At 43.8% G+C, this 8,637-nt stretch overlaps 2 non-coding genes across 2 annotated transcripts; one reads left to right on the forward strand and one right to left on the reverse strand.

Annotated features, from left to right (window-relative positions):
• The first annotated feature begins 4,638 nt into the window (after positions 1 to 4,638).
• trnap-agg (transfer RNA proline (anticodon AGG)) lies at positions 4,639 to 4,710 on the forward strand. The gene has a single exon. It is a non-coding gene; the product is annotated as a tRNA-Pro (tRNA).
• Positions 4,711 to 7,341: 2,631 nt separating this feature from the next.
• On the reverse strand, positions 7,342 to 7,414 carry trnar-ucg (transfer RNA arginine (anticodon UCG)). The gene has a single exon. It is a non-coding gene; the product is annotated as a tRNA-Arg (tRNA).
• Between the last annotated feature and the right edge of the window lie 1,223 nt (positions 7,415 to 8,637).

Consider the following 8,637-nt stretch of genomic DNA (forward strand, 5'->3'; position numbering starts at 1 on the left):
AGAAGAAGACCAATGAGAAGCAGGTTCCGTGGTGTAATGGTTAGCACTTTGGTGTAATGGTGTAATGGTTAGGACTCCAGCGATCTGAGTTCAAATCTCAGTGGAACCTTTAGTTTAGTTTGGACAGTAATACTGGTGTCCTTTCTACTTTCTCTAAAATTCAGGGCTCATTTTGCAGATTTCCAGTCAGCATGTTGTAACTGAATAACTATCAGAGTGTATCAGAAGGAGAAGTGTCGTGACCTTCCCTGGTCACCCCGGATTGTCAGATTCCGTCTCCTGTTCAGAACATTGAGTGAAAGAAAATACCCTGGGTTTTGTAGTTTTCGCCTTTTGCAAAAGGGAGAACACCTAGTGAACACAGGCCTTTCAGTCTGCTTCACTCCCGTCCATAAGTGTTCTGCCCCTCCCTGGACACAGGCTTGTTTTATTGAAAGTTGAGGTACATTTGCATAATAGATAAACAGTTCTTCAAGACCCTTGTAGGTATTCCCATATTGGGACATGTTGCCCCTTTATCTCCACCTACTAATTATCATAATTGGTCTAACATATTTATGACTATGAAACCCTTTGTCCCTTCTATGTTGGATGATTTATCTTAGTCCATGCCTCCTAGTGCTTCGGCCTTCACCACATCAAAGAGTTCCTCCCTAACTCTCTGTAAGAGTTATAGATGTGTTTTTCTCTAAGTGTAAGCTTATATAATCAAATACATACATGGTCTGTATCAGTCATTGCGTAAATAACCTTGTATACTTCACAGAAGTTACATAAAGATATAATTTAAATCTCTCTCCTAAATGACACCTTAATCTGGGATTAATAATGAGTATAAAAGTAGCTGAAGACATAATTTAGTATTATAACACATACCTCCTTTATAGGGCTGTCTTGATAACTGCCTCTCATTTCCACCTGTTGTCTGCTCCATTTGCACAACAGCAGCTGAAACTGATCCACAATCAGTGTTGATCCTAACTGGACAGGCTGGTTTCACACAAGTGTGACTGATTTTGGGGCAATTATAACAAATACTTGTGAGACAAGATATATAAAAAGAAAGGTCAGTGCATCATGACTTCAGCTCCATTCAAAGCTTAGGAGGCTTCATGGCCTCCATCACTCCATAAGACTGTTCCATCTGTTCTGCATCTCTGATATGTGCTGGGAGGTGGTGGCTTGGATGTTTCACTGCAGCTCATCTAGTAATAATGTGTAACACATATACACTCAACAAAAATATAAACGCAACACTTTTGTTTTGCTCCCATGTTTCATGAGATGGACTTGAAGATCTAAACTTCATTCCAGATACACAATATTACCATTCCTCTCAAACATTGTTCACAAATCTGTCTAAATGTGTGATAGTGAGCACTTCTGCTTTGCTGAGATAATCCATCCCACCTCACAGGTGTGCCACATCAAGATGCTGATCTGACATCATGATTAGTGCACAGGTGTACCTCAAACTGCCCACAATAAAAGGCCACCCTGAGCTGTGACAGAAACAAGTTCTTCTTCAAAGATACACAACTCCAACATCTTTGTGAAGTTTGTGGACGACACAACTGTGGGGGTCTCATCTCCGGTGGAGATGAAACAAACTACAGGAAGATGTTGATGAAGATTCTCAGTCATCCAGGTCATCATACGTAGAGAAGATTGAAGCAAGGCGTCTACAGGAATGAGGTGCACCTTCTGGCCGAGTGGTGCAGAGACCACAACCTCCCTGAATGTGGAGAAGACAAAGGAGATGGTTGTGGACTACAGGAGAGCACACAGTCAGCACACCCCTCGACCATCGACGGGGTTCTTGGGTGTGCACATCACTGAGGACCTCTCCTGGACTAACAACACTGCATCCCTGACCAAGAAGGCACAGCAGCGCCTCTACTTCCTCTGCAAGCTCAAAAGAGCCAGAGCCCCTCCCTCCATCCTGTGCACCTTCTACAGAGGGGCTGTTGAGAGCATCCTGTCCAGCTGCATCACTGTGGTACGGAGCCTGCACCACCACCTGCAGGAAGACGCTTCATCGCATAGTGCTGCTCATAGCTGAGAGGATCATCAGCGTCCCTCTCCCCTCCCTCCAAGACCTCTACGACAGCCGTCTCATCCGAAAGGCCCTCCGCATCACAGGAGACCCCACCCACCCTTTACACCGCTTCTTTAGTCTGCTGCCATCAGGAAAGAGACTGCGCAGCCTCCGGGCCAGGACCAGCAGACTGAGGGACAGCTTCATCCACCAGGCTGTCAGGAAGCTGAACTCTCTCCCTGCTGTGCCCCACTTTCTCCCCCTTCCTCTACAAAAGAACCCCCCAAGTTAGGAACTCTGTGCACCAGCCACTTTTCCCTGTGCATTCTCTTGCACCCTAGTCATGTCATCCAGTCTCATATAAGCTGCTTAAACCATTCCTGGACTGTTTACATTATGCCAACTGCACTGTCTTGCACTATACATCTTCTGCACTCTTACTGCATTGTGCCTTCATTTTGTGCCTTGTATTTTGTGTGTGCCTCATTGTAGGTACATTTTTTTACACTTACACAAGTTTTTAGTTATATGTTATATATGGAGTGAAGAGTAACGCAATTTCGATTCTCTGTATGTCCAGCACATATAGCAGATTTGACAATAAAGCTGACTTTGAATTAAAACAAGTGAGTTGTAAAAAAAAATTCACCCCCATACAATTGACACTAGAAGAGAACCTATCATTTGAGACCAGAATGTTTTTTTGTACCAGGCTGTAAACATGTTCATTTCTACTGTGAAGTTGGACATTTTAACATGGGAGTCTATGGGTAATAACACACGTGAATTACAATTTTTCACACATGTCGTAAACATTCCAGACTAGTGGTTAAGACCTTCAAAACTCAGTGTGTAACATTGTTGGTAAAAACTGTTTGCTTTGGCATGTTTGTAGAGAAGATTGAAGCAAGGTGTCTGGACTTGTAGAGTTTCCTGAAGAGGTTTCGCTGCTCATCCAAGCAGCTTCATCAGTTGTTGATCTGTTGGTGGGGAAACATGGTTTATATGTGGTTGCAGACCTCAGTGGGTGGTCTGGATAAAACTCACAAACAATAGCACTAAATGTTTCCATAGTTACCTGTGATGATCTGGCTGCCTGTGCCAGGTGTGTCTAATGACTGGCTAACGACTATGAGACTGCTGGTAGACAGCCCATTGTTCTTGCTGTTAGCATGTGACTTGGAGTGAAACTTCCTGGGAATGGATGAAATAACTGCTTTGTATGTGGTAAAAAGATGAGGCCACCACCTCGAGAAGGTTTTACCAGCTTAACATAGATGGCTTCCTTGACTTCCTCTCTGTCTAAAATGTGAACATTGTTGTCCTCAAAGGAGTGTCCTTTGTCTTTGAGGTGGAGGTGAACAGCTGAGTCTTGTCCTGAGGAGGTGGCTCTCCTGTGCTGAGCCATTCTCCTGTGGAGTGGTTGTTTAGTTTCTCCAGTGTACAGATCAGAGCATTCCTCACTGCACTGGACTGCATATATGATATTGCTGTGTTTCTCCCTGGGAGTTTTATCCTTTGGGTGTACCAGTTTCTGTCTCAGGATTGTCCTCCAGTGGAGACTGCAACTTTAACACAGCGCCTTGGACGAAAAGCAGACTTGCAGAATGAAAGGCAGCATTTCGGAATGAAAAGCATTCCAGAATGAAATTCAAATTTCCGGAATGAAAGGCAGTAATCCAGAATAAGTGGCAGCATTCCAGAATAGACATCAGTATTCTGGAATGATAGGCAGAATTCCCGAATAACACTCTGTATAGTGGAACAGAAGTCAGCAAGACATCATTCTGGAATGAAAAGCATCCCAGAATGGAAGAAAGCATTCCCAAATGAAAGGCAGAAATCTAGAATGAGAGCATCCTGGAATAGACATCCATCCACCCACTCCAGAATGATAGGCAGGATTCTGGAATGGTAGACAAAATTCTGGGATTAAACCCCTAACCCAACAGCGGCCTGTGATGTCATGGAAGCGTGCGTTCCAAAATGGAAGGCAACATTCCAGGACAAAAGTCAGCATAACAGAATGAAAAGCAGATTTGCGGAATGAAAGACACCATTCCAGAATGAAAGCAGTCCATAATGAAAGACAAAATTTTGGAGCGAAATGCAGAAATCGAGAATAAACAGTAGCATTCCAGTATAGACATCAGTATTCCGGAATGATAGGCAGAATTCCCGAATAACATCATAACATCATTTAATCAATAGGGCTCGACCGATTAGCTCGATCCCCATACGGCCAATCTGTTTTCATTGTTGAAGCGTGGACATGCCTGTTTCACTTACTGTGTGCTGGTTGGTACATTGGACTCAAGGATTGGTTTTTGAAGACACTCCTCCAAGTGGTGTCTTCAGTTCTGCTACTATTCTGGTTGGGAATCTGAGTTTTATGTGTTCAGGATCTCTGTGGGTGGATCTTGCAGGAAATCAGACTTTTAATCTGAGGGCCCAGGGTTCAAGTCCCTGTTCAGGAGCAACACTATATATTCCTAACCAGAAATCTTTGTACATATCTTTACCAATGTCAAACTAAGAAAAACATGTGCTTTGTGTTGTTCTTCCACCAACTGAAACATGAAAAGCAAGAAGTCACATGTGGCTCGTTGGTCTAGGGGTATGATTCTCGCTTAGGGTGCGAGAGGTCCCGGGTTCAAATCCCGGACGAGCCCTTATCTTTGAAATTCTGTAGATTAGATAGTCTGTCTCATGTTTACATTTACAGGAATAATCTTCAACCCAAATAGGTTCATATTCCAATTTAGACCCTGTAAACAGCAGTCTGCTCAAACTCCTAGAAGCAAGGCGTCTGGACTTGTAGAGTTTTCTAGAAAGCTTGCTTCAATCTTCTCTACGTATGATGACCTGGATGACTGAGAATATTCATCAACATCATTCTAGAACTGATATTGTTTCTTCAAGAGAAAAAGTCTTTGCACTGAGGACTAACGTCGGAAGTAAAGGCTGCACGTAGACATTTTAAGCCAATGATCCCCTCGGCAATAATAAGGAATGTCAACTCACTACTGAATAAGATGGATGAGCTGTTTGCGCTGAACAATCAACAGAGTTACCGTGAGTTCAGCTTATACATCTTCACAGAGATGTGGCTCACTGATATGAGACTGGATGCTAACGTGGATCTACCAGGCTTTACTGCTGTGAGAGCCGACAGAGACATGAACGCTTGCGGGAAGAGCAGAGGTTCATCATATATGTGAATGAACGCCCAGGACATGTCTCAGTGAAAAAGGTACTGTGTTGTCAGGACTTGGAACTGTTAGCCTGCGGCCATATTACTTGCCGAGGGAGCTAAGTCACGTGATCGTGCTCTGTGTTTACGCCCCACCGAGCGCGGACGCATCAGCTGCCTATGAGAAGATACACACAGTAACAGCAAGACTGCAGACAAAGCACCCCGAGGCGTTTATGGTTCTGGTTCACCTGCAGCCACAGTACACCCCCTGGTCAAAAGGATGTCTAAAACCACACGTTCAATCAGGAAGTGGTCACCTGAGGCAGAGGATGGTCTGAGGGACTGCTTTGACACCACTGACTGTGATGTAATGCTAAAAACACATGTTGAGGACATAGGGGAGCAGACTCACTGCACTCAAAAAACTGATTCAAGCCCCTCTTAGAGGTGACACATTATTATTTTGTTTGTCTTATGAAAATGTTATTAATTCCAACAATACCCAAATATGTTTAGCAGATGTAACATAAATATATATTTGCTTTGACTCCCGTGGCCCTCTCAAACCGAATGAGTTCAACTAGCAGAGCAAGAGCATGAGCAGGAGATCAGCCTCTGTCCTACCCGCCATCTGCCTCTGCTTGAAACTACTGTTGGTAAGTTTTCTGTCTTCTATTCAATAAGTTTATTATCTTTATGTGAAACAATGTGCATGCCTTAAGATAAATGGACCTTGAGTTTAGGAAGAAATGTCAGTCATTGTTCATGTGAGCTACCCAAGGTCCCCACTGTCTCATGTTTGTATATTTGACTCATTTTCACAGCACTTCATTAGTTTGTTATCATAATCAGCCACCATGTACAGGTGCACCATGTACAGGTGCAGGGAGCTTGGAAATTGGTTAAAACCGAGGGGTCTAGGCCTTTCTTTTTTTTAAAGAGGCTGCACCGTGGCATGTTTAAAAGAGGATGGAACAGATCCAGAGCTCAGACACAGATTTATAAATTGTAAGCTAAAAGTGTCAACTGTGCAGAAGACCTCTTTAAAAAGACGGGATGGAATGCTGTCAGATTGGCAAGTGGCAGGCCGTAAATTTTTAACAATCTCAGTGAGGTGAGATAGTGAGACAGGCTCAAATTTGTCAAAGACAGCAGAGCTGGGAGAAGAGCTGAGGGGTCCTGGGCAGACTGCGAGAGCGGGTGTCTAAATGCTAAAATTTTACCAATACAAAATTCATTAAAAGCCTTGCACAGAGTAGGAGACGGCTCAATACAGACAGCATCACATGGATTCACCAGAGAATCAAACACATTAAAAAGAACCTGAGGCTTATGAGCATTTGCAGACACAAGTGGGGAGAAATATTCTGTCTTTGCAGCTTTAACAGCCTGCTGGTATGATGTGAGATCGTTTTGGAGGAGATCCCACAAAATTTTAGGTTTGTCCTTTTTCCATCTCCTCTCTGCCTGCCTAGATGCGCGTCTGAGCACACGAGTGGACTCGTTGAGCCAAGGCTCTTTCTGCAGCCTTACAGGCTTGAGAGTCATGGACGCGATTGAATCCAAAATCACGTCCCCACTGTCTCATGTTTGTATATTTTACTCTTTTTCACAGCACTTCATTCAGTTTGTTATCGTAATCAGCCACCATGTACAGGTGCATCTCCATAAATGAGAATATTGTGGAAAAGTTCAATATTATAAACTAATGATGTCACACTGTGATCAGATGATGAACTCAAAACACCTGCAAAGCAGACACAATCATGGGAAGACTGCCGACTGGACAGATGTTGAATAAATAAAAAATAGTCAGCATGGTTATCCTTAGGAGCAATAATGGGAATATGACTCCCATCCATCCCCCTGCACACTGAGGGAACCCATCAAGACAGACAGTTATCAGGACCGTTACCTGGATCAGAGCCTCAATCTCACAGGTGACTGTGCCAAAGAAAAGAGGAGGAAGATGGTCTCAGGTTCTGAGGGCGACTCCAAACTGGCGTAGTAGTGTAGTAGTAGACCCACTAAAGGTTCTAGCAGTGGAAGTGAGTTGTAGATAAACTACAGATACAGGTTGGTGAAGAGGTTTCATACCTGTATACCTCAACCACGAAGGGACTCGAACCCTCAATCTTCTGATCCGAAGTCAGACGCCTTATCCATTAGGCCACGTGGTCTAGCATGTCACATAAAATTTTCTTGGCAGGTCCTGTAGAAACTGTTGTCTCTTCAAATTAAATGTACTGAATGTCGATCTATAGGAGCCAACTACCAAAGTCTTTATGTGTGGAGACATTTACAGACAGCAAAGGATAAGTTAGGAAAGATATATTCATGATTGTGACGGCCACAGGGCCTAGTGCTTGTTGTGTTTGTTCCACTCTGGTTGCAGGGTTCCATCAGGGTGGAGCTGTGTTGATTGCAGAGGCAGAACCCCTGGCCAGTGTTCTGAATGAAGTATTTAGCTCCACCTGATCCTGCACTGCAGTCTCTTCTCTTCTCCTGCATTCACCACCTGCCTCCTGTGTGCTCGGCCGTCTCAGTGTTCGTTTTGGTTGTTTTGCTTTGGTCAAATAAATGAATTGCTTTATTTAATTTAATAGCATGTGTCCGACTATTATTGTGATCAGAACGAGCGGGTCATAACACTGATAAAATAAATTCAGCTTCGATTCAGCTCAGTGTCTGGATCTAGCCCAGATCTCTCCTGGTTGGAGGAGTGCTAGGAGGCTCCTGCAGCCCCCCCCCCCCCCATTGCCTACACACGTTTGACTTCAATTATTTTTTGGGATTTTCCTTCCTGTTTGTTTCCTGTGCACCTAGCATCAGGGCCACCAGTGTGTTTACAAGCATGGACAATTGAAACAGTGTTTATTATTGAACTGCAGTATGATCATGATGGATATGAACGGCCATTTATAATAGTGGGGTTTTGTTAACTGTTTGTCTTTTGTCTGTGTCATTTAAATATATATGGTACTTCAGCAAATTTTCATCTCCCTGTCTCTATTTGACTCACTCCCAGAGCTGCTCCTACACTTCTGAGCCACTAGTCCAACTCAATACTTCCAGATTTGTAGAGATCATATACATGCTACACAACTCAATGTGTGAGTAATCCAAGTATTCATTTTTCCAGCCTCATAATGTGTTTTTTTAAGCACATTTTTGTTCAGGCTGTGGGTCATGTTTCCTGTTGATGAAGATTCTCAGTCATCCAGGTCATCATACGTAGAGAAGATTGAAGCAAGGACTTGTAGAGTTTTCGTTCAAAGTCCGCACTGCGCACTGCAAAGTCCGCACTGCAGAGTCCGCACTGCAAAGTCCGCACTGCGCACTGCAAAGTCCGCACTCAAAGTCCGCACTGCGCACTGCAAAGTCCGCACTGCAAAGTCCGCAC

Source organism: Parambassis ranga, unplaced genomic scaffold (genome assembly GCF_900634625.1).
Source record: "Parambassis ranga unplaced genomic scaffold, fParRan2.1 scaffold_89_arrow_ctg1, whole genome shotgun sequence".
Taxonomy (NCBI): Eukaryota; Metazoa; Chordata; class Actinopteri; family Ambassidae; genus Parambassis; species Parambassis ranga.